The following is a 14,362-nucleotide window of genomic DNA, read 5'->3' as shown; positions in this document are numbered from 1 at the left end:
GGTGAAAAGGAGAAGGGGGCTTTATTATTTTAAATGTATTTTTAAAACCAGATAATTATCCTTGGTTTGTGTGACACAGACTCTTTCAAATAATACCCAAGTGCTACAACACTTTATATAGATGGTCTTTGGACCATTGGTTTGATGTTATTATTTGAACTCTTTTCATTCATATTCAATCAATATTATTTATATTGATTTTATTATTTGAACTCTTTTCATTCATTGACAGAGATAATTAAATCCTGATTAAACCACAGTGAGATACCACTTCACACTTCCTAGGATGGCTATAATTAAAAAAAAAAAAAGGAAAATGGCAAGTGTTGGTATGGATACGGAGAAACTGGAATCCTTGTACATTGCTGGTGGAAATGTAAAGGTACAATGCTGTGAAAAACAGTTCGGTGTTTCCTCAAAAAAGTTTAACATGAAATTCTTATAAGACCCAGTAATTCCAGTCCTAGGTATATACCCCAAAGAACTGGAAACAAGGACTCAAACATTGTGCACCAATGCTCATAGCAGCATCATTTACAATAGCCACAAGGTGGAAACAACCCCTGTGTCCATCAACAGATGAATGGATGAACAAAATGCTCTATGTACACACAGTGGACTATTAGTCAGCCATAAAAAGGAATGAAGTTCTGACATGTTACAACATGGATCAACCTTGAAAGCATTGTACTAACTGAAATAAGCCAGACACAAAAGGACACACATGTATGATTCCACTTACATGAAATATCTGTAATAGGCAAATTTATAGGCTCAAGAAGTAGATTTTAGGTTGCCAGGGGCTAAGGGTAGAGGAGAATGGGAGTTAATTGTTTGATGGGTACAGAGTTTCTATTTGGGGTGAAGGAAAATGTCTGGAAATGGACAGTGGTGATGGTTGTACAACATTATGCATGTAATTAACACCACTGAATTGTACACCTAACAGCGGCAGATCTTACGTTATCTATATTTTACTACAATAAAATAAAAAGAAAGAAGAATCAATTTTATAATTATTCTCTTCTTTTCACACGGAACCTGGGACATGAAACAAGGAGCTCTACACCCATTGGATGATCTCATGTCGTCTTCATCTTTGCACAGTGTTATGAGGGAAAAATTATTTTCTCCATTTGACAACTAAGGAAAGTAAGGCTCAGAGAGGTGCTCATGGCCAATAGCTACTAACTGACAGAGCTGGGTTGGGATTCAAGTCCTAGTCCTTCCCCAGAGCTAAGTAGACAATACATAGATTTCTCTATCTATGATCTACCAAGATAACCCAAACACCAATATCCATCCTTTCTTTATAACAACAGATCCAGGTGAGTAGGGAAGAAGGGCCTGTGGGTCCCATAAAGGTGAATTTCCTGGTTCTGAAGGGAAACTGAGCAGAGTTTTCTCCAGTCCAGTTGACTATTGGTAAAGATAAGTTATGCCTTGAAAGTGTCACTGGAATGCTTCATATATTTGCGACCTCAGTCATCTGGAAGACAGTCAAAAATCCAGAAGTGAGCAAAAATTACCTGTTAACACGTGGGAGGACAGAAACGAGTAAAATGATGTCACAGTACAAGCTGGCTATTGTGTTGGGGCTGCAGCATTTCTGCATATGCTTCAAAGCCTTTTAAAAATTTTTTTAAGATTTTATTTTTAAGTAATCTCTACACTTAACATGGGGCTTGAACTCACAACCCCGAGATCAAGAGCTGTACGCTGTACTGACTGAGCCAGCCAGGTACCCCAAAGCCTTTCCTTATCCTGAGTCCCAATCTGCAGCTTCAGCGGTGAAGAGGTGGAGTGGGAGGAGATGGGGCGGTTTTCCTAAAGAGAATTGCAAATGGCTATCAAAAAGAGAACCTGCCCCTCCTGGTGAGCAGCATCCTTATTGCATCCTCTAGTCCCTTCCCCTTTGTCTTCTTTTTGACTCCTCTTTATCTACTGGACTTTTAAATGTTGGTGATACCCGGGGTTCTGTCCTTCCCACTTCCCTTTTCATATTATACATCCCCTTGACTGACCCATCCACAAACATGGCTTCAGCTACCCCCAGTCCCTGATGACATCTACATTTCCAGTCCTGACAGCTCTTAGACCCATTATACCTCTCCACCTGGATGTCCCCAACTGTATCCATCATCTTCTTCTGAAACCTTCATTTCTGCTGGAATGACAGCATCGACCAACCGGTCACCCAAGCTAGAAACCTGGGAACCCTCCTGGACTCTCCCCTTTTCTCCTCTCTCTTCCCCCCCACCCTAGTTTTTCTGTCCTGTCAACTCTATCTCCTGCATGTTGCTAATCATTCCCCATTTTCTTTATCTCACTGTGCTTTGTTTAATTAATTCCTCCTTATCAAAACCTACCAGGACCACTGAAGTAGACTGTATTTGTCTTCCTGCCTCCAGGCTTATTCCTCTGCAATCTGTTCTCCAGAAAGTGGACAAACAAAACCACATTTAGTCATATTTTTCTTCTGCCTTAAAGTCTTCAGTGGCTAATGCTTGCTTGCAAGATCTCTCTCAAACATCCAGCCTTGACATGGGTGACGAGTTCATTTGTGTTTTTTACCGCCTTGTCTCAGACCACTTTGCTACACACCCCCTGAGCTGTGGTTATCCTGGCCAGCTCATAATTCCAAAAATACACCATGGCCCAGTTTGCTTTTGTGCTTTGACGCGTACTGTTCTCTCCACTCGGAAGGTCCATGTACCCCCTCATCTTCCACCCCTCTGCTGAATGCTTATGGGTCCTTAGGGACATAGTTTGCATATCTTCTTTTAGAAGCATGTCTTGATGGCCGTGGGCTGATTTTGAAGCTTCTCCTTCATAAAGTTCCTTTATCAGCCTTATCAGTAGGGTGCAGAACTCTACTGCTTATCATGCTGTCTTAATACTGATTTTCTTGGATAGCACCATCACGAGGCTACTTATTGTAGGTAGGATCTGGGTCAAACAATTTGATACCTAGAAGGAATGAAAGACATGTTGAATGAATGTTCCTCGCCTGGAAAATTATTCTTTCTCAGTCCAGATCATAGGGGACTGGTAAGCAATCCCTCCCGGCATTAACAACAATGCCCTGAGAGCTCCTTGAGACTCCAAGTTTGGAAAGAAAAGATGAATTGGTTGAGAACCAAAAATCAGAGCATGTTAGAGAGACATTAGAGTCATAAGAAAGAGAGTAATGATAATGAAACTGGATTACTCTGTGTGACTACATATCAGGGAAACTGGTAGACATTTCTCGTTTTTGCTTTCCAGCACAGTTTTTCCCTTTGTATCTTGGTATGTCCTTTGGGACACCAACCCTTCTCCACCAACTCAATCCCTGTGGTTCAGGTGGGGCTGATCCCAGGCTTCCACACCATTAGTAGACACATGCCCTTGGCCTGTCCAATCAGAGCATTCCATTCCTTTCCCTCGCCAATTGGTTCAGATCAATGACACTAAACACCAGGACCTTCTCTGGAGCTAAACTGAGATTTTCTGTATTTACTGAGGTTACTTGGTGCAAATACAAGGCAGAATTATAAACCTGCTGTGGCTGGTTACCAGCTTGGTCTCCATGTGGGAAAAGACTTGAGAATGAAGCCCAGGCAAAAGGAGGAAGAGCTGCAAGGCAGAAAATCAAATTGCTGATGATAATGTGCCAAATCCAACTTTGCATGAAGCCGAACCTGTTTTGTTTTGTTTCTCATGATAAAATAAATTCTCCTTTTTGAACAAGGTAATTCAATTTGGTTGTCTGTCACTTGCAACCCAAAAAGGCTTTATTAGTACTGAAATCAGGGTAGTTAGTAAATCCAGCGGGGGAAAAGTGAGTAGACAGGCCCCTCCTGTTCTGTGGTCCTGCGACAAGGATGTGTTTCCTTCCATCCAAATCATTTCACCCAGTGACCCTCTGGGCTTAAGGTCACTGACCCTCTAGGCATGTAGCAGAGGAAAGAGTACCCTAGAGGGAGGGGTGGATCTCAAACTATGGCGCACTTAGATGGGGCACATCTAGTCCCCATCCCATTCTCACTTGCCAAAAAATGTTTCACAATGGACTTTGTTTTATACTAATTTTAATTACTAATACATTCTTCATGTAAAAATGGAAATATAGAAAAGGCAAAAAGTCCCCTTGACTTTACTTGACCATTCCCCTCCAGAGGCTACCCTTTATTCAGCTTGCATTCTTTAAACACTTACTATAACTCACTATGAACTCGCAGAAGAACATCAAGGATTGTTTTACTTGGTGGCTATATGATGTGACTGTGATTACAAAGGTCTGCCCACATCCATGCTAAAGGTAAAGTTCCAACTGCAGAAACACCTCTCCTCTCACTCTGTCACCCAATCCTAGGGATATCTGAAATGGCACTTTCCTTCAATCCCTTCTATGTGTTTAGCAATCTTCTCTGAAAGGTCACTATTGATGGGGCATCTGGGTGGCTCATCCAGTTAAGCATCTGACTCTTGATTTTGGCTCAGGTCATGATCTCATGGCTATGGGATCAAGCCCCACACTGAGCCTGAGTCAGGCTCTGCTGCTCAGTGAAGAGTCTACTTGTCCCTCTTCCTCTGCACCGCACCCCCCCCCAAAATTGTGTGTGTTCTCTCTCTCTCAAATAAATAAATAAAATCTTAAAAAAAAAAAGAAAAAAGGTTGCTATTGAACAGCATCCTGGGAAAAGAAGGATGAGCAAGGGTGCCTGGGTGGCTCAGTTGGTTAAGTGACTGCCTTCAGCTCAGGTCATGATCCCGGGGTCCTGGGATCGAGTCCCGCATCGGGCTTCCTGCTCAGCGGGGAGTCTGCTTCTCCCTCTGACCCTACCCCCTCTTGTGCTCTCTCTCTCTCAAATAAATAAAATTAAAAAAAAACCCCACAAAACTCAGCATTTTAAAAAAAAAAGGATGAGCAAAACTATGGCTTTTCTCATGTTTTTCCTCACTCATTTTTTTTAAAAGTTATGTATCTAATGTACAAATATGGGCTTCATGTAAAAGATTCCAAAAATACAGAAATACAAGGAACAAAAGGTGAAAATCCACCCTCATCCCACAATCTCCCCTCGCCATTCCCTCCCCTTCATTATGTTGTATACATTCCCAGTCCTTTTCTCTGCATTTTCATTATGTATCTTGCCAAACAGCAATATATTTTAGAAACTTTTCCATGTCAGGGTCATAAGATTAAAGGATTAAGTTATGACACAAACAGAGAATATGCCTCCAGGTAATGAGATGCAGGATAAGCAAGTTTCAAAGGGTGAGGATGGGCAGGAAATCTTTGTGCACAAGCCTGAATAGGGAGGGTTGGGCTGCCAGGGTATTGAAAGTACGTGTGAGACAAAGCACTCAGTGGGGCCACGTCACAAGCACACCTCACTGACTTCCCGGTTTTTCCATCCCTGCTGCTCAAATCCTGGTGACTGGGAGGATGGTTGTGTTAGTGTCATCGGGGTATTTATTTTAATAATTAACAAAATATGTATGTAAAACACTGATTCAATACATGAATGTGATTTTTCCATCTTAACATTTTGGTTTAAAGAGTAGACAATGGAAATTTCACACCATTCATCCAGTTAATCAGGATAAAGGAGGAGAGAGCAATTCAGGCAGATCTGTCTAAAAGGAAACATTGCTTTCCACTTCTTTTTTGCTGTGTTGACTCAGAAACCTGAGCTTGCCTGACCTAGTGCAGGGAGAAAAGGAGCACTGGAAATAAGATTCCTACTTTACAGAGATGGGGAGATAGAAGGTATGCAGACTCCTGGTAAAGGCTAAATGATTCTGTTGACAAAAGATATAACCTCAATTTCACAGTAGTAACAAGCTACCTTCTTAAGCTTCAATGAATTTCATTTTGAAGTCCTCCTTTCATTTTCTTGTTTGTATACTAGGACGTTTAGGTTGTGAATGATCCAAAACTAGCTTAGGCAAACACACACACACACAAACACTGACTCATTTTACCAGTCAAAATAGTGGTGGGCAGGAGTTGACCTCAAGAACCACCAGATTTGGGGTTTCTCACTCCCATCTCTTCCCTAAGCTGTGTTAGCCTGAGGGCTTCTGAGAGAAACTTGACTTGGACTTGGTAAACTCTAGGCTCAACCCATCCCAATTCAGCCTCTTTCTCTGGATAAAGATGGAAAAAATGCTAGGGATGGACTCTGATTGGTCCCGGATCACGTGACTGCCTTGAGCCAATACCTATGGCTTGAGGGACACATTGTTCTGATTGGCAGGTTGGGTTTTGTAGTCCCTGCGAGGCCAGTGTGGGGAAGGTTCGGTGACAAGCCCTGTGGCCAGAAACACAGAGTGAGGCGGGGCCCTTCCCCAAAGGGAAGTGATGGCTTTTAATAGAAAGGAAGGGCTGCTGGGAAGACAATATGACAAATGTTTATGCTAGAGGTAATCTTTTATAAATGATCTAGCTAGAATTTTACTGCGATCGTGTGGATTAAAATAGAGCTTTGACATTCTATGTATCAAGGTCTTTATCCCCTGTGAGAGTATGTTTGTCACATCATTACCTTTAGTAAACATATCCTAAACTATTGAGGGAAACTACTCTTTTTCAGAGATTCTTTGATAGTGGCAGTAAGAGCTACATTGGATGGAGCGCCTGGCTGGCTCAGTCAGTAGAGCATGTGACTCTTGATCTTGCAGTCACGAGTTCAAGCCCCACATTGGGCATAGAGATTATTAAAAAAAAAAAAAAAAGGAAGGGCTATATCAGGATAGCTCATCAAAAGCAACACATTCTCACTAATTGTCCATGTGGTGCTTTACTTCTTTCTGCCCTTGCTAGAAGTAGCTGATTAAAAAGTGGGTAAATGCCAATTTGTAATTTTTGTAGTTAAAACACAGGTGCAGTGGATCACTTTGAGTTTCTTGAATTAATAACACTGGTATAAAACGAGGTGGGGAAGCATGTTCGGACAATGTGGGTATTTGCTTGGGTCACTCAGGGCCATGTCGGCATGGGAATCAGGAAGGCTGTCTTTAAGACAGCTGTGGGTCACTTTTGGAGAAACATGGTTCTTTAAAACATTTACACCCACACAGTTTTTTTTCTTAGTGCAGCTCAGGGGGTTTGGGAGCTTCTGCTTTTTGGATGAGTAGCAAACAACCATGATAAACTTGAGGTCTGTCCTTCCATTACCTTTATGCCTGCTTTCCTCCATCTGTGGACAGCTCCGTTATGTCCCTGTTTGGTGGGCCAAGGCACTAGAAATCAGGAGATGCTCTGTTTGTTCTCTGGGCCAGTGGTTTTCTTCTTTCGGTGCCCGGCTCTCAGCTCAGTGACAAGCACATCTACAACTGGTGGTGGATGAGCTGACACCAATGGTGAATCAGTGTTTCTCAAACTCACAGGAATCACCTAGGGATCTTGTTAAAATGCAGATTCTGGATTCAGTAGATCTGGGAGGGGACGGGAGAGTCTGCATTTCCACTAAACTCCCAGATGAAGTTGATGTTGCCAGTCCATGGAAACATATTTTAAGTAACAAGGTATTAAAGTCACAGGTAGGCTTTCCTAAATAAATTAGGTACTCTCACTATACTTCCAGTTAACTTTTGATACTTCCACAAATTATATTAGATTAAGAAATAAGCTTTTAGGGGGCGCCTGGGTGGCTCAGTTGGTTAAGCGACTGCCTTCGGCTCAGGTCATGGTCCTGGAGTCCCGGGATCGAGTCCCGCATCGGGCTCCCTGCTCGGCGGGGAGTCTGCTTCTCTTCCCTCTGACCCTCCTCCCTCTCCTGCTCTCTGTCTCTCGTTCTCTCTCTCTCAAATAAATAAATAAAATCTTAAAAAAAAAAAAAAAGAAATAAGCTTTTAAGCAAGGTGTGATGTTATAATCAATACTAGAGTTTTGTGGCTTAGAAATTACATAGAAAGTATATAAAACAGATAAAATATAAAACATATAAAATGTTTTCATATTTGTTTATGGAGCCTAGAAAAGTATACAAGATCATTAGAGATCTGGTATAAACAGGAATATAAACTAGCAAGATGCAAATAAACAATCTTTACCTGTAGTTTTTTGTTGTTGTTTTTTTTTCTTTTAAGTCAGATGGATGGCATGGTCTTATTTCATGAAAAATTTCTGGACTAAAACTCCCTATTATAGTAAGACAAATACAAATAATAAAGGTTTTCAGGTCAAGATATGAAGGAGGAAAATAGAAACACTAAAATGACTTCTCTGTTTTGATTTTGACCGTAGCTCTCAATTCTGTCTGCCTGGTGTTTCCATCTTTAAGAGAATGAAAGAGGGATACCTGGGTGGCTCAGTCGGTTAAGCGTCCGACTCTTGATTTTGGCGTGGGTCATGATTTCAGAGTCATGAGATCAAGCCCCGCGTCAGGCTCCACGCTTGGTGGGGAGTCTGCTTGAGATTCTCTCTCTCCCTCTGCCCCTCCCTCTACTCTCTCTTTCTTTCTCTCTCTCTCTCTCACAAATAAATAAGTAAGGGACACCTGGGTGGCTCAGTCGGTTAAGTGTTGGCCTTTGGCTCAGGTCATGACCCCAGTAGTAAGACAAATACAAATAATAAATGTTTTCAAGTCAAGATAAGAAGGAGGAAAATAGAAACACTAAGAGTTTCCAGAAGGAAACTCTACCTTCAGGGTTTCAATTACAGGACTGAATAAATGCCTTTTTAAATTTAAATAAGCTTGACTTGAAGTTTCTGGCCCCCTGAAGATGAAAATGATCTTAGTTGGCTGGGTGTTCTTGGAAGCACATGAATATCATTCTTTTTATGCTTCTTCTCCTACTGGGCCCAACATGGTGCTTTTGCACACAGTAGGTGCTTACAAATGAATGAATATCACAGAAGCCTTTCTGGGTTGGAAGTTGAGACCTGATTGTCTAATCCTAGTTTTTGCCATAAAGAATGTGTGACTGTGCAGAAATCACTTAACCTGTTTGGACTCTGTTCTCATTTGAGATAGGAAGGGTTTGGACCAGGTCACGTACAATCTTGGCTGATAGTATATCAGTTCCCACCAATGTAGCAGTACTGATTGCTGACAGTCTTTCTCATTTTTGATTGGTCCAGAGACCTACACTGTTCGGTCAGTGCTTTTGCTGTGCTATTAAATATTTTAAATATTTCTCCTGTCAATTTATTAATTCAACAAACCTTGGGTATCTCCTACCTGTCTGGCACCGGGCTAGGCCCTGGGATACAGTGGAGAGTGAAAGAGACATGGTGTATTGTTTTCATGCATCTTACTCTCCAGGGCTCTGCTGATCAATACGGTAGCCACTAACCAACCATATGTGGCTGTTGAGCACCTGAAAGGTGGCTAATCCAAATTGAGGTAGACTCTAAGTATAAAATGAACATCTGATTTAAAAGAGCACCCCCTGAAAGTATTTCATTAATAATTTTTATATTGATTATAAGTTAAATGATATTGTGGGATATATTGAGTTATATAAAATATGTTACTAAAATTAATTTGGCTGTTTTCTTGGTAATTTTTAAGTGTGGTTACCAGAAAATATAAAATCACATATGTGGCTTCCATTAGATCTCTAATGGAAGGCACTAGTTAGAGTAGGAGACCAGTGACTCCCAATTTTTAATGTGTCTATGAATCTCCTGAAAAATCTTGTTAAAATACAGCTCTGGTTCTAGTAGGTCAGGGCTGGGGCTTGAGTTCTGCATTTCTTTTTTTTTTTTTTTAAGATTTTATTTATTTATTTGAGAGAGAGAGTGAGAGAGAGAAAGAGCACAAGAGGGGGGAGCGGGAGAGGGAGAAGCAGACTCCCTGCCGAGCAGGGAGCCCGATGCGGGACTCGATCCCGGGACTCCAGGATCATGACCTGAGCCGAAGGCAGTCGCTTAACCAACTGAGCCACCCAGGCGCCCGAGACGCTGCATTTCTTATGAGCTCCCAGGTGATGCTACCTTTGCACACAGCATCCTTTGAAGCAGACTGGAAGGGATTAAAAGGCTTATGAAATGGTCAATCAAATGTGGATTGAAATGTGGGGGGAAAATGTGTAGGTATGAATTCATTATGGAAGGAATGAATATTAAGATAAACTCAAGCTATCACAGACGAAATAATGGAAATAAATGTAGTGTGAAGACAGCCTTTCTGTCAAACTGCTAAGAAACAGTTTGATGTCTTGTGAGAAATTTAAAGGTACTATAAAAACTAGCATTTGTGTATGGAGCCCTCCAAACTTACCCACATGTGTACGGTATTCAGTAGTTGAATTCAACAAATATTTACTAACGTGGTACAGGTGTATCTACCAACACATTGTGTGTATTTTCGGGATGAAAAGCTGAAGATGTGCTTCTTCTGAAACAGCTCATCGTGGAGTCAGAGAAAGAGGAAGACACAACTGACCATACTATGGCCCAAGAGGCGCTAAGCTCCTGGTGGTGTTCTTGGTTTCCTTTCATTTTTACTAGTAACTGCACTCTGATTTCCCTGTGGAGAATCTCCGTCTGTCTCCCCGTCACACTTCCTCAGCGCTTTTGAGGTGTGGACTCCTGAACTCCACTTGAGGATCTCAGGGTGGAGCAAGTCAGGCAGGTCAGGCCAGAGCAGAGTGTTCTGGGCACGGAGATTGGGCAGGGAAGGACATGTAGTATCTCAGGAGGAAATGAGATTTTTGAGAAGAGATAGAATTTCCAGTGAGCCAGGAGCCTGCAAGGGCCTCTAGCCGTCTTGCTGCCCCAGGGTCCTCAAACACCTACACCAACGCCAATAGAAGCCGACCTGTGGAATGGAGAGAGTCAAATTTGCTCTTTCTGATTTCTTTATAGCTCCTTATCAAGCTGTCCCTGAGGGCAGATAAACTCCCTTTAATTTTGTAAGCCAATGAGTTCCATTTGCTTAAGCAAGTTTAATTTCCATTTCCTATTCTTCGGAACCTTAAGAAGCCTAACCGACAAACCAATGGCACAAACAAAACACAGAAAATGGGACAAGTAATTTCGCTTGGGAGCTTCACAGAGCACTTGACATTTAAGTTAAATGCCTTAAATGACAAAGCAAGATCTAATGAACCTTTAGATGATAGGACTGTGTTCCTTGTTATATTTATTGATTCTGCAAACTGGACAGAATTTCTAAAAAGGCCAGGTCAAGTCCACGGGATACAAGAATGTGTTCCTAGTCTCTGGTAGCAGTGCTCTAGAGTGGAAAGACGATTTTCCTGCCAAAAATATCAGCTGTTTCCTCCTTAGGGCTTAAGTGTCACCTCCCAAGAGTTGTCTTCCCTGACCTCTCCATCCAAAAGTGTCTGTTCCTCCTTTCTTCCAGTTATCCCGCAAAGCTCTGAAGAGCACCTTTGACTCTGTAATTATTTTGTTTACTATTTTTATTTATTTATGGTAATGATCCTATCTTAGAATATAAGCTCCTTAAAGGTCAGGATGTTTTCTGTCTTGGTAAGTGCTATCTTTGCAGCATCTGGCACAGTACCTGTCATCTGGTGGCACGTAAATATCTGTTGAACAATTGTTCAATTAATTAGAGCATTGAATCCCAGCCTTGCTTCCAAATATTTTATAATGATATAAAAAAACTATAGTAGGGCCAGAGAAGAGAAGCCAAAAGGATGAAAGAAACGAGAAGTAAGTTCAGTAAGGAACTGCAAAAAAAAATTAAGATAGATGGTTCCCAAGAAGAGAAGGCTCAGGGATTATTTATTCATTTCACAATTGTATGAAAGCTCTTTATCAGAAAAATGTAGAACCATTGCTCTTGATTGTCACAAACTTCTAAATCAAAGGTGGAAACAAACAGAAGCACTTTTGTTGGTCCTAGGAAGAACTTGAGCAACATCAGGTTAAAGGTGTGTATTTCAGTGCTCACCATATTGTGCTTTCCATCAGTTGCCCCACCCCTATCAAGGGGGCTGACTGTAAGTTGCTTACCCAATAACTGTTCTTCCCTTCATGGTTAGTAAAAGAATCATGATTTCATATAGATGGTAATGTGTGCTTCTAGGAAATTTCATATTCCAGTCTTTCTGGTCAATGGGATGTAAGGTGAGATGTGTGGGAAAAACAATTTCACAATTCTTTTAATTGCCTAAAGAGAATTACTGGGAGTTGCGTGCCTTTTACATTCTTCTTTTCTTCCTTCCTGATGCTTAGAAGGTAGATGTGATGGCTGGAACTCCAGCAGCTATTTTGTATTTTATGAACTTGAGCATGGAAGTCACACATGAAAAAGCCACACATGAGGAATAGCAGAAAGAGAGAAATATCTTGGGTCCCTGATGATTTCATGGAGTTGCCATTCTCCTTTTATGTGGAATTAAAGTCCTTGTATGCTTCAGCCACTATTATTTTGCATTCTCAGTTACATGTAGCCAAACTTAATTCTAACTGCTATTTCTCAGTTATCTCTTTTTAATTAAATACATCAAGTCTCTATTCCAAAATACCTTTAAAAAATAATAGAAAACCAACTGTTCTGGAAAGTTTACTATAACTGCCTGAATTCAGAGTTCTTTACATCTATAAAATGGAAAGGAGATTCAAGAGAATTGACAAATTACAGAAAAAGTTTAATAAAGATAATATAGAAGACTATCTATGCAGAGACATCCACATAGAGCGCAGTCAAGCCCAACAATGTATTTGAAGAGACTTTTAGACATATACAAATGTGTAGCTAATAAATGTTCACTGCCTTAACCGGAAATTATCATTAATCAAAATGAGCTAGGAATGAGAAAGTATGTGTTGTTACTTTAAAAAGCTAATTAATTTTAGCCTATTTTAATGGAATTCTGGTGAGTAAGGGCTGGGAATAGATTCTTTCAGTGTATTTTACAATTGTCAGGCCCCCATTAAAGTTTAGGTATTATGTTTTGTCCCCCAAAAGATGAAGAATGGAGAAAAACCATAAAAATGGTAAAAGGGATAGAAGATAGGGCATTTGGAAAAAAAAAAGATTGTTCGGCCTGGAAAAGAAAAAGTAAAAGAGGGCTTTAAAGTATCTCATGAATATGAAGGGTTATTACAAGGAAAGTAGTAGGTTCTTAATCACTAAAGTGAAACAAAATTAAATTAGCTTACACTGAAGAAAGAATGTACTGATAGTGTTGATGCAGTCCAGTGTCATTGAGGACACAGACATTAAAAATCTCAATCCCTAGAGATCTTTACAGGCTAGAGTGGGTATGAGGGTATCCCACTGTGATACCTCACCCCATGATTACCATGCATATTCCTCCTGCATCTGATGTCTGTGTTGCAAAGAAGTGCTTCTAGAAAGACAGGACCACAGGATTTGGACACACAGGACCTTTTAGAATTTTCTTGATTCTTTCCTTAAAATTCAGTAACTGGAAAATTCCTTGAAATACATTCCAGTTTTTTTTTTTAACAAAAGGATAAATGGCAGACAATTGATTGCCCACCTGTAGCAGATGCTGTTGGTGCTCTGCACATATCATATTCATATGTTCAGTGTATGCTGATGACACCGTGAATCTCCACCCCAGGGCTTTCTCCCTACCAGTGTGTAAGGCAGTTATTTGTCTTTACTGGGGCTAATACAAAATCTGGGTATGGATTTGCCAATCTTGCCCACTGAGTCTTGGCAGTACCACAGTCTCAGAGCTCAGAGAGTGTCTGATTTGCCATCGTGGAATCTTGCATAACATCGTTCTGCCATCAAGGGACTCATTTTATGGCAGAGTAGCAATGATGGGCCTGTGACTATAGGATCCATGGGTCCTATCATAATACTTCATTCCCAATAAGTACTGCCTGATCAAACTCTCTCTTTTTTTTTTAAGTAAACTTTACACTAAATGTGGGTCTTGAACTCATGACCCTGAGATCAAGAGTTGTATGCTCGGACGCCTGGGTGGCTCAGTCAGTTAAGCGTCTGCCTTCGGCTCAGGTCATGATCCCAGGGTCCTGGGATCCAGTCCCGCATCGGGCTCCCTGCTCCGAGGGGAGCCTGCTTCTCCCTCTGCCTCTGTCTCTCATGAATAAAAAAAAAAAAAAAAAAAGAGTTGTATGCTCTACCCACTGAGCCAGCCAGGTACCCCCTGCCTGATAAAACTCTTAAAGGTCTCAGCGGTGCTTAAGAGCCAGCTTGAGGATGATCCTCTTTTGGAGTGGGGCCCTGTCCTTCAAAATGCCCTTCATATAGTTTGAATGAGAGGACAAACAATGTTGTGTTTCCAGTTGCTAGACGAGCCTCTCCCAGCCCTAGTAGACGATGTATGAGTGAGCTAAGTTTATCAGGGCAATTTCATTTGTTAGTGACTGGTTTAGGGGAAGTGGGCTGACTGCATCTTAGAAAGATGGGGCTCCCGGAGAAACACATACTGACACGTAGGGGAAGCTGCC

The sequence above is a fragment of the Mirounga leonina genome, unplaced genomic scaffold (genome assembly GCF_011800145.1).
Source record: "Mirounga leonina isolate KUSES-001 unplaced genomic scaffold, KU_Mleo_1.0 Mir_151, whole genome shotgun sequence".
Taxonomy (NCBI): domain Eukaryota; kingdom Metazoa; phylum Chordata; class Mammalia; order Carnivora; family Phocidae; genus Mirounga; species Mirounga leonina.
The sequence above is the reverse complement of the archived record's forward strand: the minus strand, read 5'-3'. Positions refer to the sequence as shown.